Genomic DNA, 15,516 nt, shown 5'->3' with positions numbered 1-15,516 from the left:
CATGCTGACTTGATGTAAAATTTTGTCGCATCCATTTTCCTGTGAAATGAGGCCATCCTGTAAAAAGAGAAGATTCTTCAAATTAAACATGCACTAACACGTGCACGGGCTTCTGTAAGCCATGTTAAAAAGAACAAACTAGTTGTATTTTAAAATTAGACTTACAATCATAAGTTTATATCGTGTGGGTTCGGAAATTATTAGTAGACAATTATTTGTATCATTTCTTTCAACTTGAAATTACAATATCATTGACTTTATTTCCTGGTCTGGAACATGTATATCAAGTTGCACTGTAGAGATTCTGTGTAATGAAGACAGGATACTGTTCTCTGGGCCTCTGGTCACTGTGTAGCAAGTGAGGCATTATGTTTTGGTTTCAGATTGCATTTCAGAAATATCTGGTGTTTGATAATCTGGATAGAGCCCACTATCCTATATGCAATCATTTTAGTAGCTGGTGGTGGTGCCCATATAGATCTCCAATCTAAACTTGTAAAACTGCTAAAATTCAACCAGTTGGTATGTAAGTTGGCTTATCTGTACATTAGGATTTAGTAAACCATCGGATAGGAGAGTTTGTACAGCTGTCTCCTCTTTGTCTTGGTGTGCTTCAAGGAATGGCGGCTCACACCTGTAATTCCAGGACTTTGAGGCTGGGTTAGGTGGATTGCTGCTCTTTTTCTGCCATTTGGCGCTATAGAGAGAGGTTGTCTTAAACTCCCTCCCATGACCACCCCTTAAAAAAATATGCAAAAAACAGATAAAAACCAAAACTGAAACGACGCCAAATCACCATGCTGGCTTCAAGCTCTTGGGCTTCAATGTCCTGCTTCCTTATTGCCCTGGGGAGGAAGAGGGAGGAGGGAAATGGGGGGCGGGGAAGGGAGGCAGTGTGGTTTCTCCTGCCCTGCCCTCTTCAGTCCTGCTCACTGTTAGTACAGACTGCTGAGTGGAGTAGTGAATGGATTAGTGTATCGATTTTTTTCTTTTGCATCTGTAGGAAGTTTATATAAAAAGTGATCAGGAGGACAGCTCTGCGGAAAGGCTTTGCTTTTGAGTTTGTTCCACGCATGCACTGAGGGCTGTGCTGGGTCCTGGAGGGTTAGAGAGAAGAACACAGGGAAACAAATGGCCCCTTAGATGCTCTCGCTGTGTTTCTGTAGACTCCTCTTGTGAGGATGGCGTACAGTGACCCGAGGGAGCCAGAGCCTAAACACTGTAATTGACGGGCTTCATTTCTTCTTAAAGCATTTACAGAGAGCTAAACGGGCATCATGTCCTATCATTTGTGGGTAGTTGGGAGATTTGAAGCCTCGTGGAGGAAAATCTTTTCTTAACCTGCCCTTGTTTGCTCTTTGTCTTTATGTCATTATCGGTTGGTTTGGTCGATGCTCTAAGATAAAGAGACCCTGACTTGAAGGAGAAAATGGATCCTTATCAAATCATTTTTCTGCTCAAACAGCAGTTTAAAGTGAATTAGTCACCTGAACTTTGGGTGTCCGCTGCCTTTTTTAACCTTTCCTTCTTAAGAGAAGCCCGGGAGGAACAGCAGCAGCAGTCCTGGTAGCCAGGGAGTTAACACTCCTGCAGCCCGAGGGTCAGCGCAGTCTCTGTTTGCTGATTGGCTGCTAAAAGGTGAAATTGAAACCACTGTAAACTTTTGACCCTGTAGCAGTTCCTGTGGAAAGCCTTCTGCGGGTGGAGCCTGCTTACCTCCCACCCCCACTCCCACCCCCTTTGCCTGTATTTATTTTCTGTGATCCTGCAGGGCGGGCTCTACCCTGCTTTTCAGAGAGGGAGAGAGTGGGTGAGGCAGAGGGGGAGAGGGAGAGAAGGAGGGAGAGGGAGGAGCTGTAGAGCAAGCAGCTGCAAACAGCTTGCTGACAAGCCCGCTGCTTTTCTGTAACTAGGTCCTCACTAACTTAAGCTGAGCCAAAGAGGTGAGGCCAGTTCATAGACCACACGGCCACCAGGATTCTGTGCTTGCTTTTTCCTTGGTCGCTCAGATGCAGACTAGTGTGCCTCTGCAACTCAGTACTCTTTTGAGGTAGCGTCCCACCCTGTAGCTGGTTGGCCTGATGATGGAATTAAAGGCTTATGCCACCACACCCAGCATTTTTTTAAAGTTTTTTTTTTCTTGTCCCCCTTTGAAGCTACATTTAGTCTGTTTTTGAACAAAATGCCTGGCATCCTTTCCTGGATGTGCTGAGCTAAGAACTTTTACTTTTAGTAACATTTCATGTGTCTCCTTTACGCATCCTGTCTTTTAGATGCCCAGCATGATGTAAGTATTATTGGAGTTGGCTTAGTGGGTAAAGAAACTTACTGCCAAGCCTGGTGAGCCCGGCTGAGGCCCCGCGGTAGAGGAGAGAGCAAATATCTGGAAGTTCTTCTCTGACCTCAGCATTTCTGTCATAGTGTGCACGGGCACACGGGCACAGGCACGCACTCATGCACACATACATATGAATAAATAAAAACTTCCTTTAAACTGTGTTAATCTCGTCTGCCTTTTTTGGGGGTAGGGGGTCCGAGATTGAACCTAGGTTTTTGTACATGTTGGCAAGTCCTCACAGTGATCTATGTCTCCAACTCATAATTTATTTTCGAGAGAGGATTTGTCTACATAGCCCAGGCTGGTGTTGGACTAACCGTCTTCTGCCTTGGCCTTTCCAGTTTTTGGATTGCAGATGCATGTGACTGTGCTAGTCTCCTCTGCTTTTCAGTGTGAAGGATTAACAGGCATTCTGATTGTAAATCTAGGCAATATTTGCAGAAACTGCCTGATTTCATTAGTTATTTTTGGCAGAGATAAACAGTTTTGAATTTGTCTTAATTTTACATCTTCCCCCCAATTAATTAATTAATTAATTTTTATTTATTCACTTTATATCTCAAATTGCATCCCCTTTCTCCTCTCAGTCCTCCCTCACATAGTCCTCCTACCCACTTTTCCCTTCTCCTGATAAGGGGGAGCCCCCCAACCCTATCAACCCACCTTGGCACAAGTCACTGCAGGGCTAGGCACATCCTTTCCCACTGACGCCAGGCAAGGCAGCCCAGTTAGAGGAACAGGATCCACAGGCAGACAACACAGTCAGGGACAGCCCACTGTTGTTGGGGGACCCGCTGAAGACTAAGCTACTCATGTGCCACACATGTGCTGGGGTCCTAGGTCCAGCCCATTCATGCTCCCTGGTTGGTGGCTCAGTCTCTGGGAGCCTCAAGAGCTCTTAATTCCCCACCTTAGTGGTCTTCAGGGTTGCCTGCCCATCTCGTGGTGCTGATACCTCTCACCCTGTTCATCCACCCTGTTCAAGTCATGGTGCTCACCAGGTGCTCACTTCGACGGCATCCTTGTTTTAGAAATTGTATTGCCTGCTTGTACCTGCTTCTGCTTACCCACAGTTAATAGTGGCACTATGACTTTATTTTTATATATTTGTTTTTATTATTTTGAATTATGTGTATGTATATCTGAATGTGAGCCCAGTGCTACGCAAGGCCAGAGATGTAAGACAGGAATCACAGATGGTTGAGAGTGGCCTGATGTGGGTATTAGGACAAACTCAGGTTTCTTAATATGCGGATATAATATATGAATATTAGGTATTTGATATATGCTTTATTAGACGCTCTTAGCTACTGAGCCATCTGTCTCAGCCTCAACCTCCTGTAATTTTTCTCCTTTCCTTCCCCTCCCCTCTTCCCTTTCCTTCCCCTTTCCCGTGCGCCCCCCTCCCCCCGCACCCCAATTTACCCTGTAGACTAGGCTGGCCTCTAACTGAAAGAGATCCACCATCCTCAGCCTCCCAAGTGTTAGGAATAAAGGTGTCGGTCACTGTGCCTGGTCCATGAATTCTTTTTTTTTTTTTTTTTTTAAAAGATTTATTTATTTATGTATAAGTACACTGTAGCTGTCTTCAGTAGAGGGCATCAGATCTCATTACAGATGGTTGTGAGCCACCATGTGGTTGCTGGGAATTAAACTCAGGACCTCTGGAAAAGCACTGAGCCATCTCTCCAGCCCCATGAATTCTTTATATTGCCTTGTGCCAACACAGTTCTGGCATGCAGCAGACATGCAGCAAGCATTTAATTGAAAATTTCTTGCACAAGGTCACTTCAGAAAACTAGCTTCTCAAAGGTTGTTTTGGGAAGCAAGCCAAGGCTGTTGCTTTCATATGTCTTTCAGATTGGCTTTGTCTAGAACTAAACTTACATTTGTAAGGAATTAAATGACTAGTAAATGTGAGGTCGGGTTGATCTTTCCAGTGTGCATCAGAGTGAGTGGTAGTGCACAGTATAAACCCCACGGTTTTCTGTGAAGATCACATTGTGAATGCTGTGTTTAACTTTTAAGAAAAATCACAAGTATTGATACGGCAAAAAAGGCATCTAGTCTGATCTCCAGAGGAGGCTGTGTGTGTGGTGGCCTTCTCACACCGAGGGAGAGATGGGATAATTTAGGCAGGACTGATACAAATGCTTAATTTAAAGAAGAGACAATAACTGCCCCCTTCTTTTGTCCTCAGGATCAAAAGAATCGCTGAACAGTGGACCCAGAGATCGGTGAAACTAAGCTCTTACCTGACCTCACTGACCAGGCCGACAGGTAATTCTTGCGCTTCCTTCACTCGATCGCTGTAATTTTCCTTTCCACTTGACCTGCCTGGAGGCTCTGCTCTCTCTGCTAGTGTGCGTCTTACGGTGGTTGAGCAAGCGGGCCTAGGCCGAGCAAGCACATGCCTACAGCGCACAGACAAACACATTCACAGTGGGCGGGGGGTGGGGGGGAGCTGCCCTGCCTACCGCTGCGGATATTTTAAAGGTTTTGGTTAAAATTGGAATCTGCCTGGCATGGTGGTGCATGCTTTAGTCCCCAAAGAGGCAGGCCAGCCAGGGCTACAAGGTGAGCCCTGTCTAACAGGCAAACTGGAGTCAGCTCCAGCCCATGTTTGCTATTTTTCTGATTGCTCGTGCAGACAAATGACATTTTCCACCCCTGTTCCTAACCTTTAATAGTACATCAGCATAGTAAATGAGAACAGAAAGCCCGTCTGGCTGCCCAGAAAGCAGTTGTCTTTACCCAGTTAGTTCAGTTTGTACTTACTCTCCTGCAGGTTCTTGCTCAACTCCGACATCCAGGTGTTTGAATCCCACCCTCCTTGGGTACATTTACTATCTTGCTAGTTTTCTGTCTTTTACTTTTGTTCCACTTTCTGTTTCTAATTTTAGCCTTCTATAGGTCAACAGCATGGCGATTTCACACTGCATTTACTCATGTCCTCTTGCTGCTTCTGGTATCTGCCGTTGTTACCCATTTGTAATTTTGCTACACGATTTTGTTGCATTCATTTTTCTGTTTGCAATAAATAAATAAATAAATAAATAAATAAATAAATAAATAAATAAAATAAAAATAACCAAACTAAAAACAAAAAACCCCAAGCAAACACAAGGCACAGTAGCTGGGGTACTGCTCAGTGTTCCTGCCACCTGCTGGAAATGCTTCACACCTCAGCACTGAAATCAGTGAGGAACCTATCTCTTCTGGTTTCTTTCTGTATGTTTCTACTAACGAGCAGATTCAGAGCTTGTCCTCTGCGTGCAGGCTCACTCCTTACTCCCAGTTGGCCTGGTCCTCTGGCCTTTTGGATGGCGCCACCTACAGTCAGGATAGGTCTTTACCTTGTCATTTGCTGCCCACTTGCCAGCTCTGGAAGAGTTCACAGATGTACCCAAAAGTGGGCTATGCCACCCTAGGCACTGGTGGCTCTGTCCACCCAAGCCGTCAGTCAAGATGAACCCTCACAATATAGTGGATACAGAAATACGGTGTGGGTAGGTGAGTTACTTTTTAAATATAACATTGAACTTAAAATTCTAGTCTCAAAACTTCTCCTGATGGGTTTGTGAGATAGTTCAACTAGTCATGACACCTGCTGCCTCAGTTTGATTTCTGAGACCCACGTGGTGAGAGGAGATGTCCCGAGTTGTTCTTTGACACCTAAGTACATCATGTTCTCTTTCTCCATGCAAGTGTACATATTGTCAGAAGTTCTGGCTATAGGGAATCAGTGCGACCAAAAGCTATCACTGGCTACTGACTACTAGGTTGTAAAGACTTCATTTATCCCTGTCCCTCATTTTAGTTTGAAAAATTGCTTTGATCACATGCTACCTTACTAAAATACAAGCCCACTGGTGGGAAACTTATAAAGGATGCTGCCTAACAGCCAAACTATTGGACTGTTTTTACGACTGTTTTCGAGCTTTTTTGTTTGGAGTGTATGGATGTTTAATCTTGCCAGTTGCTTGCTTAGGTAAAATAACTCTCAGCAGAAAGCTAGAAAGCACAGACAGCCAGTTTTGTAGTATAGAAGCGAATAGGCCAGGGCTGTGGTCTTTCTATAAGTTTTCATAACGATCGGTTTGCATACTTTACAGATCTCAGGTCCTTTCCAGCTGAGCGTTGTTGTGGTCGGTCTATCTGGTTCTTCATGTAGGTATTTCCTTCTAATTGCTTCCCCCCACTCATAAGAACACACCACTGCTGTGAGATTACCAGTTAATGGAGTCTGACTATGTTGCCCAGGCTGGAGAAGATAATAGGCCCCGAGCCCACTGTTCTTCACCCCGGCCCTTTGAGCACTGTTATTGCAGGTGCACACCGCAGTGCTGAATGCTAATATAACTTTTTAAAGATGTTTGTGGGGATAAGGAAGGATACATACATAATCCTTCTTTTGTGATTTAGCCATAGTTTTGGCCCCAGCATTTGAGAGATGGATACTTGTAAATTCAAGGCCAGCCAGGTCTCCCTGATGAGCTCCAGGATAGCCAGGGTCACAGACGCCATATGCAAAAGCCAAACTAATAGACTCATCACCCCAAGCTCAAAGTAGTGCAGTCTCGATTCGCCATTGATGACCTGCTAAGTCCATACTTCCTATTTTCATAGGATAAAGTGTGTGTGTGTGTGTGTGTGTGTGTGAGAGAGAGAGAGAGAGAGAGAGAGAGAGAGAGAGAGAGAGAGAAGAGAGAGAATGAGAGAATGAATTGGGTTTCTCAGTGTAGTCCTAGCATTCCTGGAACTCACACTTGTAGACCAGACTGGCCTGCCTCCTCTGAGTTCAAATGCATGGGCCAGCACTGCATGGAAGGGTGGGATGGAGTCTCAGTAGGTGTGCTTAGGGTTGTTACTGTGGATGTCGGCCTCTCCAAGTTAACAAACAAAATTTAATGCAATGTAGTTTGGTCATATTTGTGGTCTCCCCATCCCTCTGGTATTCTTTCTTCCATAAAGAAAGCCAGGACAGATAAATCCAGTCAGTTCTAATGGCAGTTCTTGAACAGCATTAGATGGCTTGTTGATGTGGAGGACAAGTCTGTGAGGAAGAGTCAAGGACTTGATATCACAGCTTAGGCATCCGGTCCAGTCCTTATTTTCTCTGTTTTTTTGATGGGTTGGAGTGAATTGTGCTTTCGCTCTGTCACAGTCGAGCTCTTCCTTCTAGCCCACTGTCTGTGCTGATTAAATGGGAGTAATGGATGGCATGTATACATCTGAGTGTATGTATCTGCACCGTCACTCAGATGCCATGAACTATTCACACCACTCGCTCTAAAATTTAAAGCACCAAATTAAGCAATGTTTTGTATGCTGTGTGCTCTGATGTATGTTTGAGGTATTCTTTTGAACCTAGTACTTGAACTTTTAGATCTTTATTTGTTCCCTGTGTCTGTCCCTGAATGCGACACAGCTGTTTTTCCACTTCCCTGTTAAAAATTTCAAGTTACTGTATATTATTGTATGTATTCTTGGATATGTGTTTATCTTTAGACATTTAATTAACATGTTCTAGGTGTTATGTGTGCATGTCTGTGCACCATGGCCAGGCACTGCCTTTAGAGGAGCTCCTAGAACTAGAGTTGCCTACAGTTAGGAGCTGTGATATGGGTGCCTCCAGGGACTTTGAACACTGAAGTCTTCTGCTAGAGCATCTGTGCTTTTAACTGCTGAGCGGTCTCTCCAGCCCCTTGGTTAGCTTTAAAATAACAGTGATGTGGTGGTGATGGTGATGGTGATGGGTCCGACATACTTGCCTTTTACATTTTATTATGGTTTATAAGATTGAACTATATTCTGCATGATTAATTTTTCTCAACTTGTTTGTCTATTTATTTATTTATTTATTTATTTATTTTTGATATGGCTTCATGAGGACTTCTATTCAGATCTGGGTTTGGCATAAAGTTCTATCGCCGTGATATTGCAGCATATTTTGTGTTCAACCCTCCAGTTCTGAGGATCAAGGCTTTACTGGGCAAGCACTCTACTGCGGAGCTGTACCACTCAGCCTTTACCTCAGGTTCCTACTGCCACACAACAAGGTCTCCTAGTTCACATTGACCCTCAGCTTAATTATATAGCTGGGCTGACCTTAAACTTCTGCTCTTTCTGCCTGGTGTGAGGGATTGCAGGCATGTGCCATCCACTTAGCTCACTCTAGTTTTTCAAAACCTTTAAACATTGTTGCAGTCAGGCTTGTTCCAAACTTGCACTGTGATTTTGATGACTCTTCTATTTAGGGCCAGTTAAGTGGTTTTGTTACAAATGGAAAAGACACAGCTCTTTTATTTTAAAAGATGTATTTATATGAGTACACTGTCATTGTCTTCAGACACACCAGAAGAGGGCATCAGATCCCATTACAGATGGTTGTGAGCCACCATGTGGTTGCTGGGAATTGAACTCAGGACCTCTGGAAGAGCAGTCGATGCTCTTAACCACTGAGCCATCTCTCCAGCTTGATATAGCTATTTTTACCTGGAATGATATGGCTGCTTTTTAAAAAGAATATTTTAAATTTATTCTTTTAGAATGTCATCCATGTAATCAGTGATTTTTGATCACATACATTCTCAACAGCTCTAACTCCCCTTAGAGCTCCCAATATGCCCCTTCCAACTCCTTATCTTTTTAATTTATTTATTTTGCTATTATCAATATTTTGAGACAGGGTTTCACATTGTAGTACAGGATGACCTATAACTCACTATATAGCCCAGGTTGGCATAGAGGTCTTGGCGATTCTGTGTGAGTTCCTGTGTGTTAGGATTGCAGGTCTGAGCCGTCACCCCCAGCACCTTCAGTTCTAGGAGGTCATGGTTCACGGGAAGCAGACTGCTGATAGTGATGTATAGATTTGGAATATAGAGTGAACTTAGGAAAGCAAGAGTATCAATACATTGATTATTTTGTTTCAGTATTTTTAGTATAATATTTACAATATAAGTAGCTTTTGGGCCCAGAAGGATTGCTCAGTGGGTAAAGGCCTCACCACCTGAGTTCCATTGCCATACACTCATAAAGAGCCAGGCACAGTGGCATACGCCGTAATCCCAGCACTCAGATGCCATACATGGGAGCGGATACAGGAGAATCTTCCTGGAGTCCAGGGGCAGGCAGATGTGGGAACAGAAACAGGAGATACTGGCTTAGCAATGTGTAGAACGTTGTACTATGGCGTGTACTGTTGGCATGTGCACCAGCCCCTTACTCCCAAAGAAACCAAATCACCACAGCTTACTCGATCAGTACCACCTTACAGGTGTCTGACTGTGACACCCTGCCTAGTCTGGCACTTGCTCTGTAGCTCATAGTGAACTCTCGAGCTTGGGGTCAGACCTGCCTGAGCTTCCAGTGCTGAGTTTACAAGGGTGCCCTTCCCTGGCTGACAGAGCATAGGTCCCATGCTGTACAGAGGCTTTTAGAAGACACTTGGTATGGAGAATCAGGTTCATTCCTCAAGTCAGACCAGTGGTTACGGTAGTGTCCTTTAAGTATGCCACTCCACTTTTGGAATAGGTAATGAATATTTCAGGATTCACATGTGGGTTTTTTTTTTTTTTTTTTTGCTACAGGTCTTTCTATAATAGCCCAGATTGTTCTCAGACTCAACATATTTTAACTTTTTATTCAACTGTGACATTAATCCTGGAATGTAAAATCCATCTTTTTAAAGTCTGTTTTATGGTTATTAATGTTTTGCTTGCATGTGTGTATCGTGTACTTTATGTGTCTGTTGGGTTCCCTGGAAGGAATGAGTCACCATGTGGGTGCTGGAAAATAGACGCAGGTCCTGGTCAAGGACAGTTGGTGCTTTCAGCCCCTGTGCATCTCTCTGGCCTGGAGTTCATCTTTGTTTAATACAGTCACCATTGTTACTTGTGCTCACACCCCCACATACCCACCCCATATCCCAAATGAGTAAACATACAAAACCAGCCTTCGAGTCGGTGAGAATATACCTCGATAGCGCCTAGTTTTGAGATTAACTGTGATCGGCCTAAATGTCAGGCTAGCAGTTTAAAGAATGAATAACGTACAGCTGTCATGAATGGCTGTGCCCTTTAGGGGCCAAACTTTTAATTACTTTCTTACAATTCTTTGCTTCTAAGTCTATTTCCAAAAGAATGTTAGGCTGGGTGAGGCTGTAAAGTCTGTTCATCCCAGCACTGAGGAGGTGAAGGCAAACGCATCTGTGTGAGGTTAGCTGCTCTACGCAGCCAGCTACAGGCCAGTCCGTGCTACAGACCCTGTCTCAAAAGGAAAAACTAAGGTACAGTGCTATTTGGAAGTTAACATTGAAACCTACACTTCTGACCTGGGTAGCTGTGTGTGATCAGTGCATGGCTGGTGGATTCGGAATCCCCCTTTTTAGGCTCTGCTTTGTGGGTTACTATGTATCAGGCGGACACATGGCAGCTGACAGCAATCAAGGGCAACGGGAACCTTACTCATTTTCACATTTCAAACAACTTTTAAAGCTTTTCATGTACACACATGTTCAACATATGTTTCCAAGCTTTAAATGTATCATTTGCCATTAATAGTGAGAAACCAAATCCTTAATGGGCTTGTATATTAAACACATTGCAAGTACACAAGCATCTGAAGGTGAATGATGTGGGATGTTTGATTTGTTTCTGTGTAATTTTGTTTGGTCAGTTTTAAGACCATTGGGGTAAAAACATAACATCTGCACACAGTGGTCTGACAATGTCCTGTGAGAGCCCAGCCTGTCTTTAGTTTCCATATCCTGAAGTGTGCCACAATGTAGAAGGGGGTTAGGGACCGGAGCCCTGTAGGTCAGCTGTGGAAAGGATCTGAAGGATGGCAAGAGTAGAATTGAAATGATTTTTAACTTTGTTCTTAGCTTTTAAACATTTGATTGTGATGATAATTAAAAGGGGTTTAGAATAAAGCGTGTTGTGGGCTTGTCAAAGAAAGGAATGCTCTCTCTGGTTGGCATAAGCTCTGCATGTCAGAACCCATGGACTCCTAGGACCATCGGTGTGCAGATCACACTGGCTTGTGCGGGAGCAGGGGCATGCTCTGACTGCCGAGTTGTTCATGTACATGTACCACTGATGTGCAGTTGTCGTCAGGACTCTGCAGGCTTTGCTTCTTAGGTCCCCGGAAGTTAAAATTAATTAGTTGTGTGCATGTGTTTTTATCTGGGTTTATGAAGAAAGAAATGTAAAAATCCTGAGCCTATTGAAAACCATCTCATAAGGAAACTGTTTTACGAAGAATGCTGTATAGTGAAAGATACTCTCAGTTTAATAAGGCTATTGGCCAGTGTCCTCTTCTTACAGGAGGGAGCTGCAAGTTGCAAGTTCTCTCTCTGTCTCTCTGTCTCTGTCTGTCTCTGTCTCTGTCTCTCTCTCTCTGTCTCTGTCTCTGTCTCTCTGTCTCTGTCTCTCTCTCTGTCTCTGTCTCTGTCTCTCTCTCTCTCTCTCTCAACCAGGCTAGCCTCAATTCGGAGATCTCCTGCCTTTGCTTTCCAAGTGCCCAACTTGCTTTTATTTTTTTGAAAGAATTAACTGTGAAAGTCTGGGAAGATGGCTCAGTAGCACTGACTCCTCTCAAGGACCTGGGTTAAATTCCCAGTATACATATAAACCATTTGTAACTAATGTCCCTCCTTGGATTCTGCATGCATATAGTACACAGACATACATGTACACCAGAGACTCATACATGGTTTTAAAAAAAATCAATTATGAGCATTAACATGATTTTTTGTTGTTTTATTTTGTGTTTTGAGAGGATTTTATTTTGTGGTCCTTGCTGGACTCAAGCTCACGCTGTAGATCAGGCTGGCCTACAACTCACAGAGATCTGCCTGCCTCTATCCTCTGGGTGCTAGGGTTAAATCATACACCAGAATTCTGCTTTCAAAGATCTCTTTTTTTTTTTTTTTTTTTGGTTCTTTTTTTCGGAGCTGGAGCTGGGGACCGAACCCAGGGCCTTGCGCTTCCTAGGTAAGCGCTCTACCACTGAGCTAAGTCCCCAGCCCCCAAAGATCTCTTTTTAAAAACATTAATAGGTGGCAGTATTGTTGGCGCAAAAGCCCACGTCTGCTAAACATAGAGCCAAGTTTTGCTGTTGGAAACAGGGTTTTTAATCACTTTTACATTGTAAAAATGCTAGATTTCTATTTTTAGGAAATGGAGTTGAAATTCAGAGATGTAAATGTGGGAGGGTCCTGCTAGTATTGCAGTCAACTCGGAGATGGGGCTGCGGTTCTCCTCTCCCCTTCCTTATTTGGTTTGTCTGATAAGTAGTGAGGGTCAGTGTGTGCATGGGCCTGCTGAGTGAGGGAACGGCCTTTTCTGTGGCGCTGACCAGACACTGAGTGATGTGACTGTCTTCTTACTCTTTGAGATTTATGAAAATTGATAATTTTATTCACATTTACTATTTCTATGTGTGTGCTCATGTTCAAGTGCACCCCTCCTTGAGCATCAATTCTTATTAATCCGGGGCATTTATTTCTACTTTGATTAGAAGATTTTTATTATATGTCTTATTTTCTTGAATTTCTTGGCCCTCTTAATTCAGTTTAAATACTGTTTTAAATTGTAGCCTACAATCTTCATTGTGGGGAACAACTTGTTCATTTACTTATTTTATTGTTTTTGAGACAGGGTTTTTCTGTGTAGCTGTTCCTGGACTGGAACTTGAAATAGTGACCAAGCTGGCCTTGAACTAACAATAGATGAGCCCACCTTTGCCTCCTGAGTACTGAGATTGAAGGAGTGTTTTATTTAATGTGTTGCTTGCCGGTACCATGGCATTTGTAAGGGTCACAGGACAACTTTCTGTCCTTATTTCTGGGAGGCTGTGAGTCCAGCCTCTACTTCTACCCTGTGATTTCTGGAGGTTGAGCTCAAATCATCAGACTTGGTGGCCAGGTACTTTGTCATCTCACTTCAGTACCTGCCCCTCCCCCCACTTTTAATTTTGAGGTTGACCTTACATAGGTCCGAGGCTAGCTAATTAGGCGAGACTGTCTGGCTAGTGAGCCCCAGGTGTCTTCCCTGTGTGTGTGTGTGTGTGTGTGTGTGTGTGTGTGTGTGTGTGTGTGTGTATGTGTGTGTGTGTGTGACTGCCTCTCCCCCAGCATGGGGGGTATGTGGATTATAAGTGTACATCACTGCCCCTGGCTTTTATGTGGATCGAAGTATTGAGTTCAGGCAAGCCATCTGCTCAGCCCTGAAACACCTTTAACTAGGATGTATTCATTTTTGCTCTATGGGTGTTCTGCCTACACATTATGTCTGTGCATATGTGCGTGCCTTGTGCTTGTGGAGGTCAGAAGGGGGTGTCAGATCCCCGGGATTGGAGTTGTGAGCTGCATACAGTTTTGGGGATTGAAGTCAGGTTTCCAGCCCCTAAAATACTTTTTTTTTAATTTTTATTTATTTATTTATTTTTAGACAAGGTTTTTCTGTCTAAAACTTTATAGAGCTGTCATGGGACTTTATAGAGCAGGCTGGCCTTAAACTCTAGAGATTGCCTGCCTCTGCTTCCCAGGTGCTGGGATTAAAGGTACACACCACCATTCCAGGCTTGAAATACTATTTTCGATTTTGAGTCATCAGAAGTTCTTTAAGATTTATTTATTTATCATCTATTTTATATACGTGAGTGTTCTGACTACATGTATGCCCATCCGATGCCAATACAGATGGCTGCGAGCCCACCGTGTGGGTGCTGGGGATTGAGGGACCTCTGGAAGAGCAGACAGTACTCTTAACTGCTGAGCCATCTCTCTAGCCTCAAAATACTATTTTTAAAATTGAAACAGTGACTGACAATCTATGGTTTTCAAGTGTGTACATTTGGCAGACAGTGTTTTTTGGAAGTGAGCCTAGCTAAACTACCACTGATGATCAATGATAAAATTTGGGCTTTTACCTTTAAACATAATGTTGGTGAATTTGATCCTGGTACCATAAGTACCCTTTCATTACTGATGTCTTCTCTGATGAATGATTGATGCTATGAATGAGTGTAGATTTTAAAATCTGAACCAGGCTGTGGTGGCAGGCAGATTTCTGTGAGTTCAAGACTACCCTAGTCTACAGGGCTATACAGAGAAACCTTGTTTCGGGGAAAAACAAACCAACAAACAAAAAGACTGTATAACGGAATATTATCTATTTGACAGTAAATATATCTAATTTGAAAGGTCAGCTTTACCCAGTGCTTGGCACTCACTGAAAAGTCACACATGCAAAGCTCTGTAGCACAGTGAAGTCGGGTCATGCTTTTCAGGGCGCAGCATGGGCGTTCCTTGATGGGGTTCAGGTCTGACTGTAACTGCAGGAAACCAGAGCATGCCGTTTGAAAATGCACCTCTTTGAGACGAAGATTATTCAGAGAAACAGTCATGTGGAAGTCAGGGTGGTCTTAGACCTGGCAGAGCACGGTTCAGGCAGTGTCGTGGGGAGTACTGGGTAAGGGGAGGCACAATGCCTGCGGAGGTAACCCCTAACTCCCACACCCTTACCTCACGCCCCCGGCCAGCAGGTGGCACAACTATTTATGTTTTTACTGAGAAGCCGAGAAACTTTGTTACCTGGTTCGAGGTTGTGTGACTTATGGCATGAACTTTGTTTTGATGATGGTTTGGTTGGTTATAGAGTATGTTATAGTTTCTTCCATTCTAGATCTAGTTAGGATACAAGTGGCAAGCTGTTTAACCACTTCCCTATCTGTAAACAGAACTAATCACATGTGTGTGTGTGAGGTGGGAGTCATCATGGATCATCACCCGGTGCTGTGAGAAGTTCAATGCGATGCTGCTCTGTTATCCACTCCTCTCCCTGCCTAACTAACCTGGGAAAGGGAAAGACTTAACCAGTCTCTGCTACCTTATCATTGGGTAATCCCCCTACTCTCATTTTGGTACGATAAGGTTTTTCTCAGGCCTTAAAATAACTTGCTCAAACAGAACACTAACAATGAGATTTTTCATTTAATCTTTTTTAAACGTTTGTGTGCCTGTGTGTGCACAAGTGCCTCAGTCTACAAATGGAGTACAGAAAACATGTGTTCTTTCCTTCAGCTCCTGGGTCCCAGGATAGATCTCTGGTGGCCAAGAACAGAGGCAGGCTCCTCTGCCTGCCCTCTGAGCCCTCTCACTGTTTCTT

General features: G+C 43.7%; 1 protein-coding gene across 4 annotated transcripts in view; it reads left to right on the top strand.

Moving 5' to 3' along the window:
* The first annotated feature begins 4,016 nt into the window (after positions 1–4,016).
* The window catches only part of Ncoa3 (nuclear receptor coactivator 3), a 41,264-nt gene continuing 29,764 nt past the window's right edge, over positions 4,017–15,516 (top strand). For 2 of the 4 annotated variants that reach the window (XM_032904780.1, XM_032904778.1), the window contains exon 1: positions 4,019–4,618. The gene's annotated coding sequence lies outside the window, so the exon portion shown is untranslated. Of the gene's footprint in view, positions 4,619–15,516 lie in introns of all 4 variants that reach the window. The other 2 variants (XM_032904776.1, XM_032904777.1) reach the window with 2 other exon arrangements.

This window comes from Rattus rattus, chromosome 5 (genome assembly GCF_011064425.1).
Source record: "Rattus rattus isolate New Zealand chromosome 5, Rrattus_CSIRO_v1, whole genome shotgun sequence".
Classification (NCBI taxonomy): Eukaryota; Metazoa; Chordata; class Mammalia; order Rodentia; family Muridae; genus Rattus; species Rattus rattus.
The sequence above is the reverse complement of the archived record's forward strand: the minus strand, read 5'-3'. Positions and strand labels throughout refer to the sequence as shown.